An 8,948-nucleotide genomic window follows, 5' to 3' on the forward strand; every position below is an offset into this window, starting at 1 on the left:
GTTTAGTTTAACAGCATAAAATTGAGCAAAAACTGTATACAGTACTTTATAGATGCTATAAAATTCTTGTACTTGTGGCCTCACCTCTTTGCACTGCTCAGATCACTCAAGTTCACTGAACACTCTAGACAGTAAATACTCATGTGAACCAATGATGAGCTTTCAGAGTTTAGTTCTTCTAAGCTATTTCTGTCTTCAGTGAAAACACTTCAGAATCCGACCAAACTACAAAGCTGGGACTGAATTTAACATGACTATATTTACTTTACCATCATTAGACCATTAGGGATTCTCTGAAAAAAGTTCTGCTTTGTCTCCATCTTGTGTTAGCAACCTGTTATAAAAGATCTGTCATACACAGGCATATAAACATTTTAAAATCACTTTGTGCGTTAAGGAATGTGTTACCATAAAGCTCCTTGTGTCCTGTGCTCTTCCTGCCTCACTCAAAGGTTACTGGACCCATGTACGATCTCCTTAAGACATGCCTAATTTCTGTAAACTCTTCTACATCAGAGAAAGCTGAAAAAAGGCTGAGGAAGCATTTCTGAACCACAAGCCTATGTGAGACCAAACATTTTGGCCTAAGAAACCTCCCAGAGTTCAACAAAATGACTCTGCCAAAGCAAACACCTCCTCCCTGTCAGCTGAGTCAGACCACAGAACCACATGTTGTGCCTTTATTGCTCTTCTTTCCAAGTAAGTTCATCAAGAAAGATTGCTCTTCGTATTTCCCAAAATCAGTTTAAGGCTCCTAAGGGAAGTGGGTATCAAGCAGCATCTCCAACAGCAAAATCTACTCAGGTAATATGGAAGAAAAATGCTTGCAGTGAGAGTGTAAGAGTGGTCATTCACGATGTGCTGCTTCCTTTAGTGCTTTCCAACAGGTTTTTTTTAGCATTACTGTCTGGATACTTGGACCTGGGAAGAAGTCAAGACACAAATCAAAACAAAGAAACTGTTGTATTAGAGACCGGTCAACAATTTAGTCTGCAGACCAGCAGAATAATTGCGCACCAACGCTGTCACTAAGGCCTGACCGTTCACTCTTTGGAAATACAGATGTTCAGGAACACAGACAGGGATGGGAGAAAGCAGCTGATTCCTGCTGACTCCATCTTAGGCCTTGCAGCCAGCCCTTCATAGCCCTATAAAAGCGTAACACACACAGTTCACCCACAGATATTCTGAACCTGGCAGCTATTATTACCACCACCCAGCAATTTGGCTGTGATACACACAAAGCTGCCAGCAAGAACATCTTTCTTACTGCAGCATCAATCCTCGTGGTTACCACACTGAGGTCTTTACTTTTCTCCCTTAGTAACTTATATTCCAAATGCAGACCTCCTTTTAAAGCTCCTTTCCCTTCCCCCACCAAGGCTCAGTATTTTATGCACACCCAGCGGTTCCTCTTCAGGCACTTCCTCTGCCCTCAAGTAATTGAGCTTTTCTGGAGAGTTTCCAAGACAAGGGTAAGGTGTTTGTTTTATTTCTCCTTCTCTCTTTAGACTTTAGCCCAGAGCTGAGCAGAACTTTCCAAGCAAACAGCTTTGCTCCATGGCACTGTTGTTTCCTGAGCTTTGGGATTCACACCTTTGCTGGATGTCTGATCCTGGGACTTGTTTGGAATTCCTCTCCCACTGCGCAGCCTCTTACTTGGGATCTGATCATCTATGTACAGCGCTCTGCAGAGAAAGGGCTCTTTCCTGACAACACCCTGATAAGTATTGCCCCACTTCACACACACTCCTATCCAGCAATTGTTATTCCAGGAGACACCCTGCTATCAATCTTTAGTTTCCTGACTGGTGGTCACTTCCCTTTTGTTCCAGAGTTCCAGTGTTCCCATGACTTCTTATTCCAACTGCAACACTCCTGGCAGGTGGTACAGCATAATTTGGTATTTCATCCACTTAAAATGTTGCCAGAATCCAGTGTGTGCACGGACTGTTTGCAGAGCCCAGCAAAGACAAGAGTGATGTAGTTGCGCTCAGTAGTTCAGTAAAGAAAGGAATATTCTCTAACTGTATTTGACAGCGTGTGTTAAATATTCATATTGGATTGAGGCCTTTCCAAAATAAAACCAAGAAATACAAAATCCGTAACATTCCAATAATTCTGAGTCCTCTCCACATACTCACTTTTCCCCTTGAGAGCACAAAGCTTTGCTCTGTCTCGTGCTCCCAGGAAAGAAGCACCAAGAGAAACACTGCAAGAAGCAAGTAGGACATTCAGCAAAAAAAGAGAAAAAAGAAGCAAAAGAAAAAAATAATAAGCATAACTAATTGGCAGAGTTGCAAACCAGCAGCTTGTCTGTGTGAGTACCTGGAAAGGGAAGGAAAACATTCAGAGGCCAGAAGTCAAAAATCAAATGAGGACCAGATACTCTGCCTAAGCATTTGTTTAAGTGAGCGGCTGGAGAGGGGGCTGTAAAACACAGTTTTCTGCTTTACTTCCTTCAAAAAGTGAATGAAAAATTATTCTGTACAGCAAGAAAATAACTTGTATTATAGTACAGAAAATATATCATTTCCTTTAAAAGCATCTTGCTCACCACTTGATTTCACATTTTCATTCCATAGGAATTATAGTTCTTTGCATTTTTATATCTCTGAGTTCCCCAGCTTGTGGTTTCAAAGTACAAACAACTTCATAAATATTACTCACAGCATTAGGAAAAAAACAACCAGGCAGATTCATATTCTTCCACATAAATGACAAGTGAATAAGTACGGGTTGTATGGGTGACTAACTGAAATATCACAGTCATGTTTCCTGGCACTATGGAAACAGCATTGCTGCTCACAGAGGTAATCGATACTGAGTAAATGTATGTTAAAGTCAACATCATCCCAAAGCGTCAGTGGCCAAAAGCCAAAGTTTCAATAAAGAGTCATTCTAGCTTTGTTAGCTTTGAAAATTTGATCTTAAGACCTTTTGGTTTTCATGACACCTATAGGACTTCCCGTCCTTCATACTGTGTCATGATGTCAGTGCACACCCCAAGCCAGGTGTCTTTCTCTGGCTCACAAAGGAAAGGGAAGTCATGCAGCATGCACCTGTCACTTGTTTGCTAACCAAGTGTGACCTACCTGCAGCAAAGCACATTTCTTCCTTCTACAAAATGGGCTCGAGATGGTTCCTTTGGAAGGAGGAGCTGAGAAAAATCTTATCTGAAAATGGCCGTGTTTTAGCACAGCCACACAGGTGAAACAAAAGCTCTGAATGGTTATACTCATATAAACATTCATATATAAACACATCTTTTAAAAATAATTTTAAAATTGTATTTATTCATATAAATTCATATATAAACATCTTCTGTTTAGGCAAAGCCTGAATTATCACATCCTCTTAGCACCTTGCAGCAGGGCACACAGCAAGAAGCAAATCACAGTGACATGAGAAGGCTGAAGCCTCACCTCAACCTGCAGCATCTGGAACGAAATTCCCAGCAACATTAAGATTTAGCATAACTGGGCATACATACCACACTTTCATTTGAATGAATAAGGCAAACCACGCTGGTTTTGGACCTTTTCTGTGGACTTCATACATACAGATATCCTCCAAAGCTATAATGAATCATCTGCTTTATCTTGGCTTAACAAAACCAAAGTCTCCGAAGAGAAAGAACTCAGTGAAGAGCTCACACCACACAGGCACCTGCTCCTTTTTGTCTCTAGAACCATCTCAGTGCTCCTCATTAACCCAGGCTGGTGATGCCTCCAAACTGCTGGAGTCCTTCCCTCTCAGGTGCTCCATATATGAACGCATGCTCCAGCTTCACCTTCCTTTCCTTTTCTGCTTATGCATCCCACACCCTGCACAGAGCTGAGTGAAATCAAGCTCTCTTAAGAGGTTCCCCTGCAAATCCACTGCTTCTGTCAGTGTTTTGGTTTTTTTCCCCACCTGTTCCCCTGTCGCTACTTCTTACATTTCTCCCATTTCCAGCACAAGAGACTCACTGTTTGATAACATTATCTTGTTGATTCATCCAACTGAAGTTTCAGGAATGCTTAAACAGATTTACACAATTCTAAATACTCTTTCAGACACATTAAAAAAAACCTGCATCTTCTTCCCAGAAGGGAAATTTCTTGGAGTAATTCTGTTGCAGCAAAACATGGGAAGGTTTTATAATGCTGAGTTCCAACAGAAAAGGCTGGTAAGGATAATGGGACATCCTGCAGCACTTAGTAAGAACTTGCCTCAGAAATAGCCGTTTTGAACCAAATCCTGCTAACACAACACCATGAGAAGCAAACTTTTACTACGATTGCAGTCAAAAGCCAAGGCTCTGCATCCGTACCATTAAACAAAGTCATAGTGTAGAAGAAACTGAAGGGAAAAAATATAAAGTTTCCTTCTTCTCTCTTATCTGGAAAGCCAGAGAAATTTAATTTTTTTTCTGGAAACTTGAGCAGCCAGTTCATGTGACACACCTAAAAGCAACCCACAACCACGAGGCATCCAAATAAAATACAACGATGCAGTGAACAGCCGTGACACTTCTTTCAAATATCTGCCATCTAACAACAAATGCCAAGTATACTGCTTAGCAAAATAACAGGGAACACCAAATGGAAAGAGAAAACTGAACTCAGGAAAAGGAACAGATAAAAATCCTGCTTTTGAGAATGAAGCCAAGTAATAACATCCCATCCTGGCCCCCGAACAGGATCGGGAGAGGTTGCTTCCCTTGGCAAACTGAGAAATCACACTTCTTCCAGCTTCTAGTTACACTCTAAACAATGAGTGCCTTGGGGCAGACTTTGTTTTTGAGAGCTCAAATCAACTACCCTGACACTCCATTTACATATAACCCACCGGTGAACAAGAACTGACCCTTAATTTATCTGGGGAAGTCCTTCCATGCACTGCTAATAACTGTAATTTTGGATGACTTTTCTCTACTGCGTGAGAGCATTTACATCACCAAAAAAGAGGAGAAACAAACAACTAGTGGTTTTATAACTCTTAACATGACTCTTCTAGGAAATAAGACAGCAAATATATCCATCAGAGGTGAGAGGGGCCAAACAAACACTCACATCCAACCCCTGCTCTGGTTTGTGACGTGGAAGAGGGCTGTGGCCAGTAAAACCCATAGAATTCATGCTTCCTTCTCCCCCTCTTGCAGCCAAGCTGCAGACAGACACGGGGCTTATCTCACCCTGGAGCCAGGATCATATTTTTTCTCTTTAAAGAAGGAAGGAATATTTGTAACAGCCTTTTTTGGTGCCATTGAATTTCATAAAAGCTGGCACTGTCCCTGGCCACCCCTCAGCTGAAAGCAGTGTGTGCTTCCCAAGAGCTCAGTTTTCCCCAGTAACTCAGTCCCAAAAGGTGCCTCAATGTGACTCACTGTAGAGGTATTTTTCCCCTAGAATCTACACTTACAAGTTCTCCCCTTAAAGGTAGCCTATCACTATGCCTTGCTCCACTCCTCGGAGAGCAGCAATCAGATTGTTTGCAGTGAATTAACGTGCTTGAAAAGATGTGTCACGGTTATTAAAAACCTTACATAGGCCAAATATTTTGACTGAAAAAGAAAAAAGACACTGCCAGCATCCCAAGATCCTGATCTGCTGTAAGCTTTGTGAGGAACTGGCCCAAAACAAAATTACATTGGTGGTTATTACCACTGGCAGCCTGTCAGTTCGGTAATTCTGTGGCAAGGAAGGGTCAACAACTCAGACCCATCACTTTGAACATCCCTGGGTAAGTGAAGGGACAGAAGGCAGACCCACAGGCAGCAGCAATGCTTTAAGCAAGACATGCGTGGAACAGCTCTTGGGTACAGCATGGACACTGAGAACTGAGCATTAGTTGTTTGGTTTTGCTCATCACTTTGTCCCACAGAAAGAGAAAGCAAAGCAAGGAATCTAAAACTCCTGATAATTATCCCTGTGAGCTGTAGAAGAGGTTTTGAGCATACGGTAGAGCAGAAAACACAAACTGCAGTTTCAGTTTCCACACTTTGCAGCCCTTGATGTTTTGTAAGTGTAACAGCAGAACAAAAGCCCCCAATACGAGCTTGCTCTAAAGTGACTCTTGTGTAGATCTGGCAAAAATGACCATCCTGCCTCTATCCCCAACTGTCTCAGCATCATTTCTGTTTCTGCTCTATGTCCTCCCAGACCTAGTTCCCTTTTTACTGAACTTTCTCTGCCCAATAAGCAGACTAAATTTTCTTATGTTTACTGTGCCAAAACCTGAAAAAAGCAGTGCTCTGCTCAGCACATTTCCAGTCTTTATTCCCTGGGAATATTTCCCCCAGATGGCCACAGTGCCCCCCTCACAGAAGTCACAGTGCTATAGAACTGAAGCCTCAGAATTTTCAGGCAGATAACACTGCCAAGGTTACACCCGGGAGATAACAGCTTGGTGACCAGCAGCAGAGCGCAGCCCAGCAACCTGTCCCAAACACCACGTGCTTTCAGGAAATGGGATTGAAACAAGCTTTCACAGCTCCCACGGGACTGGGATGAACTGGTGCATTAGTGAATCATTGCTCACAACTCCCGTCTTCAAGGCAGTCAACACTGCAATCAACAGGGCCATAAGTCACAGAATCATTAAGGTTGGAAGAGATCTTGGAGATCACCAAGTCCTACCATCAACCCATCACCACTTGGTTCCCTGTGCTGAAGCCTGCAGCATGTTTCAGCCTCCATCACACTGCCCGGACCTTGATACATACAGCAACATGCTGGGAGTTTGGGCAGGGGTCTGCAAGGGCAGAGACTGCATCCAGCAGTAAATGGGCCTGCTAACATAGATGGTTTGTTGAAAACGTTGGTTCTGTTGCAATGCTTTCTTAATTTGTGCACACAATCAGCAAATACCGATTTAGCAACCAGGCATTGTTAAACTAAGATATGCTCTTTCTTCAAGATTTGTTTTGTATACTCACAATTAATAATCTGCCATGGCAATCCTGCAGTTTCTCTGCATTAGCACTCAATACTGGCTGCAAAGTGACAAGGTGCTGTTGACACAGTTGCCCTAGGCTAAGCAACTGAGCCTGATCAAATCTCTAGTAACAAAACTGAACCAAGTGCTCATGATTTTAGCACAACAGCCAGCAAAAAGGGCTAAAGGAGGAAATACCATTCTTCAAATCAAAGCTGAGACATCTGAGAAAGAGGATGACTTCAAGAGAGGGCACTGTGCATAGCCATACTCAGCATGTTCCCAAAACTGAGGCTGGGAAACTGTTTTAAGGCTTTAAGTGTGCCTTAAATTACCAGCTTTCTTTCTGGGACACAAAGGGTTCATTTAGTGTTTTGTTAGAGTTTTGTTTAGTTGCTTCCTTTAATCTTGTTTGTTTGTTTTTCCTTCACACCCAACTCAGGGTCCAGCACAGGCAAGAGAAAGGGTCCTGCTGACTTCAGGGCTGCAGCCATGCCCTCCTATGCATCAAGTTATGAATCTGATGCATAGGATTATTTTATTTAATTAGGATTATTTAATTACTGCAGGCCCTGACCCTGCAGCTGGCAGCAGAGCTGGTATCACTAACAAGCACGTAGTTGAAATATAAATCACTCAGCTGTAAGACCAGATACTAAATCACAAGTCTCAAGTTTTATAATGTTTACCCTGACAAAACCATGGCTTTTCCAGTGATAAACAAACTGCTTTGTTCTCAGGAGGTCAATCAGCTACCTGACCTCCCCAGGTCTGCTCATCCCAATGTTTGTGATTCTTGGTTCTTGTGATCTTCCACCATCTCTGATTTTATTAACAGAAGAGCAAGTTTCTATTCTTTTCTCTGTCTCATTTCAAATTGTCTTTAATTTCAGTGACTTCACTTTCAAGGAATGATCTTCTAAATGGGTCCTCTTTGGAACTGCTTTCGTAAGTGAAATATTACTGTTGAAGACTCCTCCAATTTAGGGAGCTTAATTACTGCAGCTAATTGCCTCATTCCTAAAAAGCAAGTTTTCAAGCCAAGGTCAGATTTCTTCTGCTCCTTCTAAAATGCTGCCTTCACTACAAGCATGCAAAGTTGTGTACTAGATCCAGAAGGCTAGAAAAAACATTAAAAATAAATGCCTAAATTGTAGCAGCTGCAAAATCTCAACATAAGCTAACCCATTCCAGTCGCTTTCGGTCCTTTTGCAACTACAATGCTGTGTACAGAAAAATATTTGTCTTCACCAGAAGTTAGTTAAGTGTGTCTAGTTTGCAAGCCTGTCTCCTCCTTCCTTTGTATGCACTGCATTTCTCTGTCTTGATATTCCTAACTCCTCAGTTACAATCAGCCACAGTCAGGTGTGCTGAGCAGTTCTGGTGTCACAATGAAACACTTTCACAACTGAGACTTCTTCAAACAAAGTCACACTTCACATTACAAAATCACGGAATGACCTGGGGCTCCATCTAGAAGGCTGCACAAAAGCCCTGCATGAGTTACACGAGGCAAAATCTGCACTGACAAATGTTCAGAACATAAAGCAGGGATTACACTTATGCCTATGGCAAAGTACAGTCAAAAAGTACCATCCTCCCTGCTTTTGCTGTCTCCAGTGATGTATTACCAGGCAAAACTAAATTGCTCTCACAAGTGCTTTATAAAACCGTTTGCATTCTCCTCTGTCCATTAACACATTTTTCCTTGCCTGCGTTTTATCTGTACACATTTGCAATTGCAACGTGCATAGGGCTGAGCACCGGCTGCCAAAAGCTCCCAGCTGCTACAGGACTGCTCCATTTTTCTTCATCTCTGTCTGCAGTTTGTGCATTATGGCAAAGTTATAACAGTTAAAAACACATTCAACATTCCAAAGACAGCCTGAAGAATCACACACAGCAGAATGTATTGAAACACGAGCAACGAAGGAACTGGCATTCAGCAATTCCACTGAGATCAAGGCTGTGCCACATCAAATCACTTTGGGAAATATTTCAACTCAGTCAGGATAAAAGCCAGGTTG

This window comes from Coturnix japonica, chromosome 12 (assembly GCF_054131305.1).
Source record: "Coturnix japonica strain WE chromosome 12, WE-NBRP24, whole genome shotgun sequence".
Classification (NCBI taxonomy): Eukaryota; Metazoa; Chordata; class Aves; order Galliformes; family Phasianidae; genus Coturnix; species Coturnix japonica.